This window comes from Astyanax mexicanus, chromosome 15 (assembly GCF_023375975.1).
Source record: "Astyanax mexicanus isolate ESR-SI-001 chromosome 15, AstMex3_surface, whole genome shotgun sequence".
Classification (NCBI taxonomy): Eukaryota; Metazoa; Chordata; class Actinopteri; order Characiformes; family Acestrorhamphidae; genus Astyanax; species Astyanax mexicanus.
This window is the reverse complement of record NC_064422.1, coordinates 40,294,984-40,310,377: the sequence shown is the minus strand read 5'-3', so window position 1 is coordinate 40,310,377 and position 15,394 is coordinate 40,294,984.

The following is a 15,394-nucleotide window of genomic DNA, read 5'->3' as shown; positions in this document are numbered from 1 at the left end:
TGGCAAGTCTTTTCTTATGGTGGATTAATGAACGCTGACCTTAACTAAGGCATGTAAGACTTGCAGTGGTTCCACTTTAAAATAAGACTACCTTTATAAAGGGTTTATAAATGGTTTACAATTAGTTTATTAATGGTTACTAATTAGGTTGTATATGCCTTAAAAATCATTAACAATCAGTTATAACACATAACACGTAGAAAGGGCAACAATGACCTGTTGTTTGCCAAATAGTGAACCCACAGCCATCTATATTGTTGCCCTTTCTACGTATGTGTTATAACTGATTATTAAAGATTTTTAAGTAATTTACAACCTAATTAGTAACCATTAATAAACAAATTGTAAACCATTTATAAACCCTTTATAAAGGTAGTCCTATTTTAAAGTGGTACCCTTGCAGTTCTTTGAAAGTTGTTGTGGCGTCTTTTTGTGACCTCTTAGATGAGTCGTTGCTGCGCTTTTGGGGTAATGTAGTTGGCCGGGCCACTCCTGGGAAGGTTTCATCACTGTTGCACGTTTTCGCCATTTGTCCATAATTGCTCGTAATGTGTTTCCCTGAAGTCCGAAAACTTTAGAACCTGGCTTTATAACCTTCTCCAGGTAGATCTTTTATAGACTTTGATAGATCTCAATTATTTCCTTCTCATTTGTTTCTGAATTTCTTTAGAAATTGGCCTGATGTCTAGCTTTTGAGTAGTTGAGTAGTTTTGCTCTACTTCCCTTTGTTAGGCAGGTTCTATTTAAATTATTTATTGATTGAGATCATATTTAAATGTGTTTGATGATCTGAAACATCCATCATCAACAGTATTGGCACCATGCCACGAACATATAGTGAACCCTTTTCACTAACACATAAAACTGCTGGGAAATTGAATCAGTCTTTGTTCTCTATTCCATATCAGCTTCACTTTCACTTCAACTAAACTAAAAAGGGTAGAAATGTGTGTGTTTTGTTAGAGTTTTGTATGGTGCTAAAAGAAGTTCTATGGCAGATTTTTCTAATGTTTTGTTTTAATTATGTAAATTCAATTCGGCATGCATTAATATTATCCTTCAAGCTACAGTATTAATATATTTAAACAGGGATATAATTACTGCTCTTGAAGTTTATTTGTACCACGTATCCAGTTTTGTAGAGTTTTGGGCGTTTTATCTCTCGTGCTGAATAAATAATTTTCACACCCAGGACTGATCCTGAATCGATTGTGCAATTCCATAGGTCTCTTTTTTGAGTTAATAATTGCTGTTTGCTGTTTTATTTTTTTTTATTTTACTCAGATAAAAATAAAAACACTCTTACAGTGAAAAACAGCAACAGGAGCTCCTCAGATAAAGTGCTGTTCTCATTTCTCTCCAGGCAGGACAGAGCTGAGCTACTGTCACTCCAGTATGTAGCTAGTGAGCGAGCGGTATCTGCTTCTTTGGTGGTACTACACAACTGGTATACTGGATAAACTTTCCCATAGTGTTTTAGGGTTGGTTTTTCAGACAGGGATTAAGCCTAACCCTTGATTACATATTACTTTTAATAGAGAATTTCTGTTCACAGTGCTTTATGGTTCAGGACTGGACTTAACCCCTTTCTGAGCAACTGGCACCTTGATATGCAGACTATTTTTTACTTTAAATGTAAAATCTCCATTTAAAGTGCTGAGTAGTTTTAATGCAAGCCTAGATTTAATCTCTGCATTGAAAGCTACCTCTATTAATGTTATAGTAAGTTATAGAACATATCCATCAATAATAGAGTAAATTCATTGTGTTATTTTATATATTTGCTTATTAATTTTTTTCCTTCTGCTGAATTGATTCTGTTAAAACTAAAACTACTTTGTACGTATCTGAGCCTAAGAGTCAGACACTGTCTCTCTCAGTGGTCACCGGTGTCCACATGTAGAAATCAAATCAATAAAGCTTTGTGTTTCTCCAGCAGAGAGGAACTAATGCAGTCCAACACTGAAACCCTCCACTTTATTTAAAACCTCTCACAGGCGTCTCTCTCACCTTTTAATAAAACCCTTTTCTGCATCTCTGCCTGCTGTTAGAGGAACTTCTGTGCTAATCAGAGGTGAAACACAAACATCACATAGTCATTCTGCTTAATTATAATATTATTATACATATTATTTACTTCAGTTTGCTGATTATATGAAAAAAAGGAAAAAAAAAAAACTCTGTATAGTTTATATATTTTACCAAAAGAGCTGCACAGTTTGATTTCTTGCTTCATTTAGAGATTTTTGGACAAGTTTAATTAAACAAGTTTCCCTTAACGCATTTCTCCAGACTTACATGTAGTACTTTTAGTACTTTTAGTACTTTAATATATCAAAAGGAGAAGTTATTCAATGAATAGAAGGGTGAAAATGAAAGAATTAAAGAATTAATTAGGGAACATCTCTGTATCAAGTAAAGTAGAAAAGTAATTAGGCAACTCTTCTGTGTAAATTAGGGAACATCTCTAAATAGAGGAAGGAATATAATTAATTAGGAAATGTAGGAAGGTAAAGAAGTGGTTAGGGAACCTAGCCGTTGCAAGTAAAGGAAAAAAGTAATTGGTAAACGTGTTATAAAGTATGCACCCTCTATGTACAGAGGAAATGAAATAAAGTAGTTAGGAAACATTGCTCTTTAAAGTTACATATAAAAACGAATTGGGGACATTCTCTGTGTAAAGAAGGGAACGTCTCTAAACAGAAGAAGGAAAATAAGTAATAACGGAACATTGACATGTCAAATAAAGTAAAAAGTAATTGAGGTTTGTGTAAAATAGGGAACACCTTTAAACAGAGGAAAGAAAATAGGTAATTAAGGAACATCTCTGTGAAGTAAACTGAAGTGAAGTAAAAAGTAATTAGGGAAGTCCTCTGTATAAAGAAGGTAGGGAACATCTCTAAACAGAGAGGGTTAAAGAAGTAATTACGGAATATCACTGCATCAAGTAAAGTATAAAAGTAATTGGGGAAGTTATTTATGTAAATTAAGGAACATCTCTAAATAAAAAAGGAAATGGGTAATTAGGGAACATAGTCATATCAAGTAAAGTATGAAAGTAATTGGGGTAGTTCTCTGTGTAAAAAAGGCAACAGATCTAAATGAAGAAGGAAAATAAGTAACATTGCTGTATCAAGTAAAGTAGAAAAGTAATTGGTGAAATCCTTTGTGTAAAGAAGAGAACATCTCTACAAAGAGGAAGGAATATCAGTAATTAGGGAACATCGCTGGATCAAATAAAAAAGAAAATTAATTGGGAAACTACTTTGTGTAAATTAGGAAACATCTCAAAATAAAGAAGGAAATACGTAATGAGTGAACATCTCTAAACAGGGGATGGAAAATAAGTAATTAGGGAACATCGCTGTATCAGCTAAAGTAGAAAAGTAATTAGGGAACTCCTCTATGTAAAGAATTGGTTAGGGAACATCTCTAAACAAAGGAAGGAATATCAGTACTTAGGGAACAACTCTGTATCAAGTAAAGTAAAAAGTAATTGGGGAACTCCTTTGTGTAAATTATAAAACATCTATAAATAAAGAAGGAAAATGAGTAAGTATGGAATATCACTGTATAAAGTAAAGTTAAAAAGTGATTAGGGAACTATTCTGTGTGAATAAGGGATCATCTCTAAACAGAGGAAGGTAAAGAAGTGGTTAGGAATCATCTATAAACAGAGGAAGGTAAAGAAGTGGTTAGGAATCATCTCTAAACAGAGGAAGGTAAAGAAGGGGTTAGGGAACATCTCTAAACAGAGGAAGGTAAAGAAGGGGTTAGGGAACATCTCTAAACAGAGGAAGGTAAAGAAGTGGTTAGGGATCATCTCTAAACAGAGGAAGGCAAAGAAGGGGTTAGGGAACATCTCTAAACAGAGGAAGGTAAAGAAGTGGTTAGGGATCATCTCTAAACAGAGGAAGGTAAAGAAGGGGTTAGGGAACATCTCTAAACAGAGGAAGGTAAAGAAGTGGTTAGGGATCATCTCTAAACAGAGGAAGGTAAAGAAGGGGTTAGGGATCATCTCTAAACAGAGGAAAGTAAAGAAGTGGTTAGGGATAATCTTTAAACAGAAGAAGGTAAAGAAGTGGTTAGGGATCATCTCTAAAAAGAGGAAGGCAAAAATGGGGGTTAGGGATCATCTCTAAACAGATGAAGGTAAAGAAGTGGTTAGGGATCATCTCTTAACAGAGGAAGGTAAAGAAGTGGTTAGGGATCATCTCTAAACAGAGGAAGGTAGATAAGTGGTTAGGGATCATCTCTAAACAGATGAAGGTAAAGGAGTGGTTAGGGATCATCTCTAAACAGAGGAAGGTAAAGAAGTGGTTAGGGATCATATCGAAACAGAGGAAGGTAAAGAAATGGTTAGGAATCATCTCTAAACAGAGGAAGGTAAAGGAGTGGTTAGGGATCATCTCTAAACAGAGGAAGGTAAAGAAGTGGTTAGGGATCATCTCTAAACAGAGGAAGGTAAATAAGTGGTTAGGGATCATCTCTAAACAGAGGAAAGTAAAGAAGTGGTTAGGGATCATCTCTAAACAGAGGAAGGTAAAGAAGGGGTTAGGGAACATTGCTGTATCAAGCAAAGTAGAAAAGTAATTGTTGATGATATTTCCTTTAAATCTAAATCCTCTATTTAAAGTGCTGTATAGTCGAAGACTAGGGTTAATCCCTGTCTGGGAAACTGACCCATATTGTTTTAACCACTACACCAGTATTTAGTTTTGAGTCTGTCAGCCCTGACGCTGTCAGTCTGCCCATTCAGGTCTATGGTTCTCCTAAAGACTCCATTTCAAAGTCAAAGTCAAAGTGGTTTTTATTGTCATTTCAGATATATACAGAGTACACAGGGAAACGAAACAACGTTCCTCCAGGGACCATGGTGCACAAACACAGTGTAGACAAAACAAAAAGTGCAACAGTACAAAAGTGCAGACAGACAATACAACACAATACAGAAAAAGAAAAATAAATATCAAAACAGTGTGCAAATTATGCAGTGTGCAAAAAAAGACCAGTGAGGTAGTAATTACCTCTATTACGTAGTGTGCAATATAGTCCAGTGAGGTAGTAGGGTTTTTTAGTGCTTTCATTTTCTGGGGTAAGTGGGGTAGAGTGACAGTACAGAAAAGAAATAGAAAAGAAATCAGTTCAGTCTCTGCAGTTAAGGAGTCTGGTGGCTTGGGGGTAGAAGCTGTTGCAGAATCTGGTCGTGCTGGACCGGATGCTGCGGTACCTTCTTCCCGAAGGCAGGAGGGAGAACAGTTTGTGTGAAGGATGGGTGGGGTCATTCACAATGCTGGTTGCTTTGCGGATGCTGCGGGTGGTGTAAATGTCCATGATGGAGGGGAGAGAGACGCCGATGATCCTCTCAGCTGTCCTCACAATACGCTGGAGGGTCTTGCGGTCAGAGACGGTGCAGGTCCCAAACCAGGCAGTGATGCAGCTGCTCAGGATGCTCTCAATGGTCCCTCTTCAGAAGAGTGTGAGGATGGGTGGAGGGATGGGTGTGAGGATGGGTGGAGGGTGCCTTTCTCAGCTTCCGGAGGAAGTAGAGACGCTGCTGGGCCTTCTTGGCTGTAGAGCTGGTGTTCAGGGTCCAGGTGAGGTTATCTGCTAAGTGGACACCAAGGAACTTGGTGCTCTTAACAATCTCTACAGAGGACCCGTCGATGTTGAGTGGAGAGTGGGTGTGTTGTGCTCTCCTGAAGTCAACAACCATTTCCTTTGTCTTGTCCACATTCAGGTGAAGGTTGTTGACTGTACACCAGTCTGTCAGCCGCTGCACCTCCTCTCTGTATGCTGACTCGTCGCCTTTGGTGATGAGACCCAGCACGGTTGTATCATCGGCGAACTTAATAAAGCTGTTAGAACTGTGTTTTGCAGCACAGTCATGAGTCAGCAGGGTGAACAGTAGAGGACTCAGGACACTGCCCTGGGGGGCCCCAGTGCTCAGTGTGATGGAGCTGGAGGTGCTGCCCTTGAACCGGACTGACTGGGGTCTCCCCGTCAGAAAGTCCAGGATCCAGTTGCAGAGGGGGGTGTTGAGGCCGAGCGAGCTTAGCTTCCTGGTGAGGTTCTGTGGGATGATGGTGTTGAATGCTGAACTGAAGTCTATAAACAGCATTGTGACGTAAGTGTCCTTCTTCTCCAGGTGGGTGAGGGAGAGATGAAGGGTGGTGGTGATGGCATCGTCCGTGGAGCGATTGGGACGATACGCAAACTGCAGGGGGTCCAGTGAAGAGGGCAGTTGTGTCTTGATGTTCTTCATGACTAGTCTCTCAAAGCACTTCATTATGATGGGTGTAAGTGCAACGGGACGGTAGTCATTGAGGCAGGACACTGTGGACTTTTTCGGCACGGGGACGATGGTGGTGGACTTGAGGCACGTTGGGACAGTGGCGCTGCACAGGGAGATGTTGAAGATGTCCGTGAGAACATCTGTCAGCTGGTCTGCGCACTCCCTGAGTACTCTGCCGGGGATGTTGTCTGGTCCTGCAGCTTTCCGTGGGTTGACTCTGCGCAGAGTGTTCCTCACGTCCACTGCAGTCAGGCACAACACCTGCTCGTCCGGCTTGGGCATGGTCTTTCTCACCAACGTGTTGTTTTGTGCCTCAAACCGTGCATAAAAGTTATTCAGGGCATCAGGGAGGGAGGCATCACGTTCACAGGACGGTGGCATTGTCCTGTAGTTGGTGATTGCCTGGATGCCCTGCCACATGCGCCGTGCGTCACCTGTGTCCTTGAAGTGGCTGTGGATTCTCTGGGCGTGTGCGCGCTTTGCCTCTCTGATGGCTCGTGACAGTGACTCAGCTCAACACATGACTCTGCAGCATTCAGCCTCGCCCACCTTCTGATTGCTCATTTCCCACACCTGTTTGTATTAGTATAAAAAGTCCTCCGTTTCCTCTGTTGCCTGCCGAGTATTATCTAGTTTTCTAGCTCTGTTACGACACATTTTTCCTTGCATTCTTGCCCTCTAGTTGGCCTGACCCAGCTGACAGAGTTATAAAAGTTTTTTTTTTGTTTTCATTACGATTATTATACGGAATATAGTGACATTATATCAAACATTAAAAATTAAAATTGCACAGTGCTGTTGACTACTGATCCACGGATATGCAGTTACAGCGGGAAACAATTAAAGTAAAATATTATTAACAAAGTATAAAATACTTTATACATAAAGCATAACAATAAATGGTAACACTTTAAAATAATAAGACTAGCGTTATAAAGGACTTATGAATGGTTTATAAAGGAGTTTATTAATGGTTATTAATAAGGTTGCAAATACTTTAAAACCCATTAATAAGCAGTTAATATTCAACATAAATAGAAATGGCAACAGTGAGCTGAAAATGAACAAAGTAGTGATTCCTGCCATATTAATATATTTATAAGTATGTTTAACTATTTACCATAAATTAAATGATTAAGTTGCCACTGTTGCTTTTTTAATTGATGTGTTTTAACTGCTTATAAATGGTTTTAAGGCATTTACAACCTAATCAATAATAAGTAATAGTCTAATTTACGAACCATTTATAAATCCTTTATAAGGATAGTCTTATTTTAAAGTGGTACCCAATAAAATCACTAATAAAGGGTTTTAAACCTGCTACGTAAACGAGTAATCGAGAGTTAATGAGTTTCCACCAGCCTTTCGTTTTATCCGAGTGTTTCTAAGCCAGCCAATGAGGGAGGGGCTAGGCTGTAAGTTGATGTGTATGTCCTTAGGGGAAGTGTCATCTTCGGGATGTGAACAATAGAGGTATAACATTGCATTGTAACATTAGCGAGAGGATGTGCCTGCGGCGTAAACTGTAAACATATACACCCCAAACTCTCGCAGAGAATGAATCATAGCGGACTGATTTCAGCCCTGCTGGCTGGGCCCAAAATACCCCAGCCCGGGTGTGTGTGTGTGTGTGCGTGTGTGTATATGTGTGTGTATATATATATATATTACTATGTATACTGATAACCATGGGAGAGAGCAGAATCTTCAGTCAGCTGCATGTAAATGTATTAAATAAAGACGCTACTAAAGTTTCTTTCAACCAGGTGTTTTTACTCACCGGTTTCTAATTAAAAAGCATCATTGCCCACAGTTGTTTGGGGTCAATTTGACCACATTCAATGTTCAAAGCCTTTAAATAAGCAGTTAATATCATTTTATTTACTCTATATTTAGTGACTTTTTCTAATTTAATGGGGATAACTGGGTAAACATAAAATTAATTTGATGTCCTGTACACATTTTCTATACATCAGTGTTATTTGGGGTCAATTTGACCCCAGGCTGTTTTAGCTGTATAAAACATAATTTTCATAAAAAATATGAGAATTTCGGACACATTTGTGTTGAATGATGTAAATGTTGATATAAAATATGATGTATATGTTGATAACATATATTTTTTTAAATTCTAAATGTCTTAGATTACAAAACGTTTTACTTAGAAATTATATAAAAGACACTAAAGTACCAATTTTATGTAAATCAGTATAATTTTATTGGTGATGTGCATATTTTTCCATAGTGGAATTAAATGTATTTTGTTAAATGGGTTTTTAAGTAGTCAACAAACTTGGGTAAATTTTTATATATAAAATATATATATATATATACACACATTTCTGTAGTTTAAAATTGCTCACACCAAACATAAAAGAGGTAACAGTAGGGTTAAAAGGATATCATTTATATAATTTATGCAACTCATTTATTTAATAACTTAGTAAAGTAAAAAATTGCTTACCATTTACTGTGTGTGAAAGTCAACGAAAAAAAAAATAATTTGTTGTTATTAAGGACAATTTCTATTGGTCTATTCATTAAGATCATGCTACACTTTAAAAAATATAAATTATGCTTAACTTTCTCAAAAAAATATATATTTTTTAATTTAAACATTTAAAAGAGCTTTTATTTGTTCTTTTTGTGCATTTGCAAAGACCACCCAACGCGCTATGATGAAACTGGCCCTCATCAGGACTGCCTCAGGTAAGGAAGAACAAGAGTTTCACACCCCTATTGAGCATTGCTCAAATAACCCTTCGCAGCACCTTTATATACAGTATATATATATATATTTATATATTTATATGATATTTAAGAATGTAGATATAACAATGTAATAAATCTAAAGTCTGCTCTTTCTCTCTACTCGAAACTGTCATTACACATGTATGCATGTAATCATGGGAAAATCCAGTTTGTGGTGTTTTTATGATTTACTCAGCCCCCACAAAGCCTGCCCGGGTCTGGGGCATTGGGTTACAGAACTGATGGAGGAGGGGCAACCACAACAGGACAGAATGTGTCATAGAGCAGAAAAATCCATTTCAGCAGTCCGCAGTTTACACGCACCCAACAAACACACAACTGCAAATATTTCGCTTTTTTTGCGTCATCCGTCCAAAAGCATTTCAAACCCAATGGTGAAAAACGACGATTCATTGTCCTGTAATGTTCTAAACATGCCATGTGCTTACACTGAGATACTTTCCCATGTCTCCAACATCCTGCATCTACCAATCACAATCTGGAGAGAAGGGTTTCCTTTCAAAAACTAGCTTTTTTAACCCTTAGAACCCTATGGACGGATTTTCCATCCAAAATCGCACCTTGTGTTTTTAGCTTAATTACTCAGGAATCCCTTCACACATCAACATAATCCATATATGGTTAGAAAAGGCAGAACTTACTCTTTCTAAAAATAGTGATCACATCCCAGTGCGGTAAAGCTAAATCTACAAGAAACCCATTGAGAAAAACACCTAAAAAAGTGAGATCTCCTTCCTCAAACAATATTATTTACCTTTAGTGCTTCAAACATATTTATATGATGTTTCAAAACCAAATATATCAGTAAACTGACATGAGTCAAAAGTGTCCACAGAAAAAGAGTGAAACTACCTGCTTTACTCAAACTTAAGCTAGGTATGGTGTGCGCACTACTTTATATAGTTTTTATTTTACCTGCACATTTTTACTAAGTAGTTATTTGGAACTAAACATTACATTATATTACATTTGGCAGACGCTTTTGTCCAAAGCGACTTACAATAGTCAAGTACAAACGTAAAAGTAATTACCCATAATAACCCATTTTAGATAGGGCTCAAAGGAGGTCAAAGGGGAATAAAGGGATAGAAAAGTGAAGGAGGGGAAGAAGGAAATGGGGTTAGAAGTAGTTAGTGTGTTAGAGGTGTTAGGAGAGTAAGTGCTCTTTGAAGAGCTCTGTCTTCAGGAGTTTATTAAAGATAGTGAGAGATTCTCCTGATCTGGTAGTAGAAGGTAGTTAGTTAGAGGTGTTAGGAGAGTAGGTGCTCTTTGAAGAGCTCTGTCTTCAGGAGTCTCTTAAAGATAGCGAGAGATTCTCCTGATCTGGTAGTGGAAGGTAGTTTGTTCCACCATTGGGGAACTCTGTATGAGAAAAACATTTTTATTCATTTAGACTAAAAAAGTGTACATTTAACTAATACAAATACTGAAAGGCATAGGCTGCTCTGAGAGTCAGGTTTTTAGTATCTACATGTATCCTAGAGGTGTGATTATTGATTTTCAAAAATAACGCCGCCTGATGCTGTTTATCCATGTATTTTGTCAAAATAATAATTAATAAGCCATGTAATGAACTCAAATCAATATCAATATTCTTATGCTTTCAACTCATAAACACTCTAGTCTAACCATTTTTAAAAAGATATCTTAGGTGTGAATATATTTAAAGTCTATACATTCAAAAATAAGTAAAAAAGTTTTGTTTCACCAAAACATGATCAGTTCCAGGAAAATATAACAATTCTGCTTCCTTTTACATTTTTAATGATTATATTTTTGAGAAGCTGTATGGCTTCTGGAGTAAAAGAGATCAGGGCATGTGTCCGTCTAATATAATTACTGTGTTATAAGACCTGAAAGAGGAACTGAAAACAAAAACAGAGAAAAAATACGGCAAAACAGCCTAAAGTTCAAAGGGTTAAGGTTTTTTAAAAGTTTCCCTTTTTAGTTTCTAGTTTTGTAGAAGATCCATCTGCACCCACTATAAGAGCTCACTCCAACGCTGATCATTATACGTCACCAACTTTACAAACAAGATAACACCTCGCAACTTATACAGGTGTGGACATTTCCAAGTTGTCCCTTTAGGTAACACTTCATGATCAATAACAAAAAAAAACACTTTTATCCCATGACATTTAACAAGCTTTCCAAAAAGTGTGATTAATCAGGACTCTGGAAAAAGCACAGTGATTGGAGATTTTCAATTGAAGTATATGTAGTCTAGAATTTAGCTAGGCTTAAGCTTAGTCTTGGATAGACTCTACACAGCCTTTTGAATGTACATTTTCTGCTGGAAGGAAAATATAGTCTATTACTGTCTGAAGGGATTAAAACTATACCTGGATGACATTTCCATTTAAAGTGATGTTAATTCCAAGACTAGGTTTAATCCCTGTCTGGAAATTATTTGAACCAGACATTTAATTTTTTTTTTTCATTTTTTGTTACGATTATTATACAGAAGAAACAAGAAGAACAAGAAGAAAAGAGGGAAAATGGCTCAAAAGTGCTTTTTCTTAGACTACTGACCCACGCAAATGCAGTAACAGCAGGAAACATTTAGGTAAAATATATTAACAAAGTATAATATACTTTATACATAAAGCATATATATATATAAGCACTAATAAAGTATCAAACCTGCTACGCAAACCAGTAATCGAGAGAAACGAGTTTCCACCAGCCTTTCGTTTTATCCGAGTGTTTCTAAGCCAGCCAATGAGGGAGGGGCTAGGCTGTAAGTTGATGTGTATGTCCTGAGGGGAAGTGTCATCTTCGGGATGTGAACAATAGGTTTTTAAGGTTTCTAAAGTTTTCCCCTTTTTAATTTCTAGTTTTGTAGAAGGTCCATCTGCACCCACTATACGAGCTCACTCCAACACTGATAATGGACATCACCAACTGTACAAACAAGATAACACCTCACAACGTACACAGGTGTGCACATTTCCAAGTTGTCCCTTTAGGTAACACTTTATGATCAATTTACACACTTCTATCCCATGACTTTTAATAAGCTTTCCCAAAAGTGTGATTAAATCACAGTTAAATGTATGGGGGGGAGCACTTTTTATTTTTTTTATTTATTTATTTTTTTTTTACAAAAGGTAAGATTGGTTTGGATATTTTTGTTTCGTTAACAAATGAAATAATCATTCGAAAAGGGCTTTTTATATTTACTCGGGTTATTGTTGTCTGATATTTAATTTTGTTTTACAATCAGAAAAATGTAAGTTTGACAAAAATTCTAAATCAAAAGAAATCAGTGAGGCTGCAAATACTCTTTACGCTACCACTTTAAAATAAGACTACCTTTATAAAGGGTTTATAAATGGTTTACAATTAGTTTATTAATGGTTACTAATTAGGTTGTAAATGCTTTAAAAATCATTAATACTCAGCTATAACACATACATAGAAAGGACAACAGTGGGTTCACTATTTGGCAAACAACAGGTCATTTTTGCACTTTCTACGTATGTGTTATAACTGATTATTAATGATTTTTAAGGCATTTACAACCTAATTACTAACATTAATAAACTAATTGTGAACCATTTATAAACCCTTTATAAAGGTAGACTTATTTTAAAGTGGTACCTTTTTTACGTAACTGTATGTATACAAAAATGGGAACAATAAGATACTGCGTATAATATATATATATATATATATATATATATACAGAAATATCACACTTTTGTGAATAGGAAACACTGTCTGCTGTCGAGAGGAACGAGAGAATAGAGAAGAAGTTTGACAGTGACAGTAACGGACACCCTCACACCCACACCCGCACGTGCACACACGCCCTAACACGGGTCCAAATACAGGGTCAGATCCAGCTCCTGGTCTTCTGTGAATAGCACAGGGTGTGAGTGTCAGAAAACCGAAGCCTCCATTAACACCTCCTCATTAGCACACTTTTAGACCTATCAACACGACCTGACTAACTCGTTCAAACTCAGGACCGTTCCATGCATGCACAAACAATGCCTGCAACACACTGCAGGACTTTTTATGTCTTATACGTCCAATGTTGGAAATGTACGAGACCTCACAGCTAAAGACAATCTTCACTGAATCTTTAATCATGGTTAGTCATCAAACGCCCCAAACTACACCATCTGGCCTGATCTTTCCACTCTAACTCCATTCAGGATCATTCAAAAGTGAATTCAGACCGGGTGCAGGGACATGTGTGAAAGGCTGGCATTTGTTTGGGCAGTAAAAGTGTCACAGTGGAATGGTCAGAAGGTACATTTTGGGTCATGTGACGGTTCCCCCCAGAAATCCCTGCTCTGCTTATTCCTTAAATTGTTCCCATAGCTTCAGAGTTAAACAGGCTATGTGCCGTTAGAGCTGTATCAGACAGATAGATGACTAGAGATCCAGTAGATACAAGGTTATGCAACATACAGTATACAGGAGTTGGACAATGAAACTGAAACACCTGTCATTTTAGTGTGGGAGGTTTCATGGCTAAATTGGAGCAGCCTGGTGTTCAATCTTCATTAATTGCACATTATAGCACCAGTAAGAGCAGAGTGTGAAGGTTCAATTAGCGGGGTAAGAGCACCATTTTGCTCAAAATATTGCAATGCACACAACATTATGGGATATACCAGAGTTCAAAAGAGGACAAATTGTTGGTGCACATCTTGCTGGCGCATCTGTGACCAAGACAGCAAGTCTTTGTGATGCATCAAGAGCCACGGTATCCAGGGTAATGTCAGCATACCACCAAGAAGTACCAACCACATCCAACAGGATTAACTGTGGACGCTGTAAGAGGAAGCTGTCTGAAAGGGATGTTCGGGTGCTAACCCGGATTGTATCCAAAAAACATAAAACTGTCCGTCACCAAAATAAATTATTGTGCTCTAAAACCAGGTGTTTCCTTGTCCAACCCCTGTATATATTAAAACGGAGACTGACATGTGTACAGATCAACAGACAGACATGTGTATAGATCAAAAGACAGACATGTATATAGATCAACAAACAAAAAGAGAGACAGACAGACATGTGTATAAATCAACAGACATGTATAGATCAACAGTCAGACAGACAGATGTGTATAAATCAAAAGTCAGACATGTATATAGATTAACAGACTGACATTTATACATATCAACAAATAGACGTACAGACATGTGCATAGATCAACAGACAGACATGTACAGTATATAGATTGTCAGATAGACAGACATGTATGTATATTATCAGACAGACAGACAAACAGACATGTGTGTAGATCAGCAGACAGACACATGTACAGAATCAACAGACAGACATGTACAATCTAAAGGTTACCATAGAGACAGATATGTATATAGATTACCAGACAGACAGACAGAGACATGTGTATGGATCAACATACAGACAAACAGACATGTATAGAGATCAACAGACAGATAAGGTTGTTTCTAGATTAACAGACAGACAGGCATGTATATAGATCAACAGACAGACATACAGACAGACATGTATACTATCCAGTGCATAGATCAATAGACAGACATGTATAAAGATTAACTGTCAGACGTGCATAGATCAAAAGACATGTAGAGTATATAGATTAATAGACAGACAGACATGTATACAGATCAACAAACATGTACAGTATATATATATATATATATATATATATATATATATATATATATATATATATTAATAGACAGACAGACATGTATATAGATCAACAGACATGTACAGTATATATATAATAACAGACAGACAGACAGACAGACATGTATATAGATCAACAGACATGTACAGTGTATATATAATAACAGACAGACAGACAGACATGTATATAGATCAACAGACAGACCGACAATATTTGTATAGATCAAGATCGACAGAGACGTGTATAGATTAACAGACAGACAGACAGACAGACAGACGTGTATATAGATCAACTGATAGACAGATATAGATACACAGACAGACATTTGAATAGATTAATAGACAGGCATGTGCATAGCTCAACAGACGGAAGACAGACAGACACCTGTATAGATAAAAAAGACAGACAGCCAATCTAGACAGACAGACAGACAGACAGACATTTGAATAGATTAATAGACAGACATGTGCATAGATCAACAGACAAAAAGACAGACTGACACCTGTATAGATAAAAAAAGACAGACATACAGACAGACACATGTATAGATAAAAAAGGACAGACAGACAGACAGACACCTGTATAGATAAAAAAACAGACATACATACAGACAGACAGACACCTATATAGATAAAAAAGACAGACATACAGACAGAAAGACACCTGTATAGATAAAAAAGACAGACAGC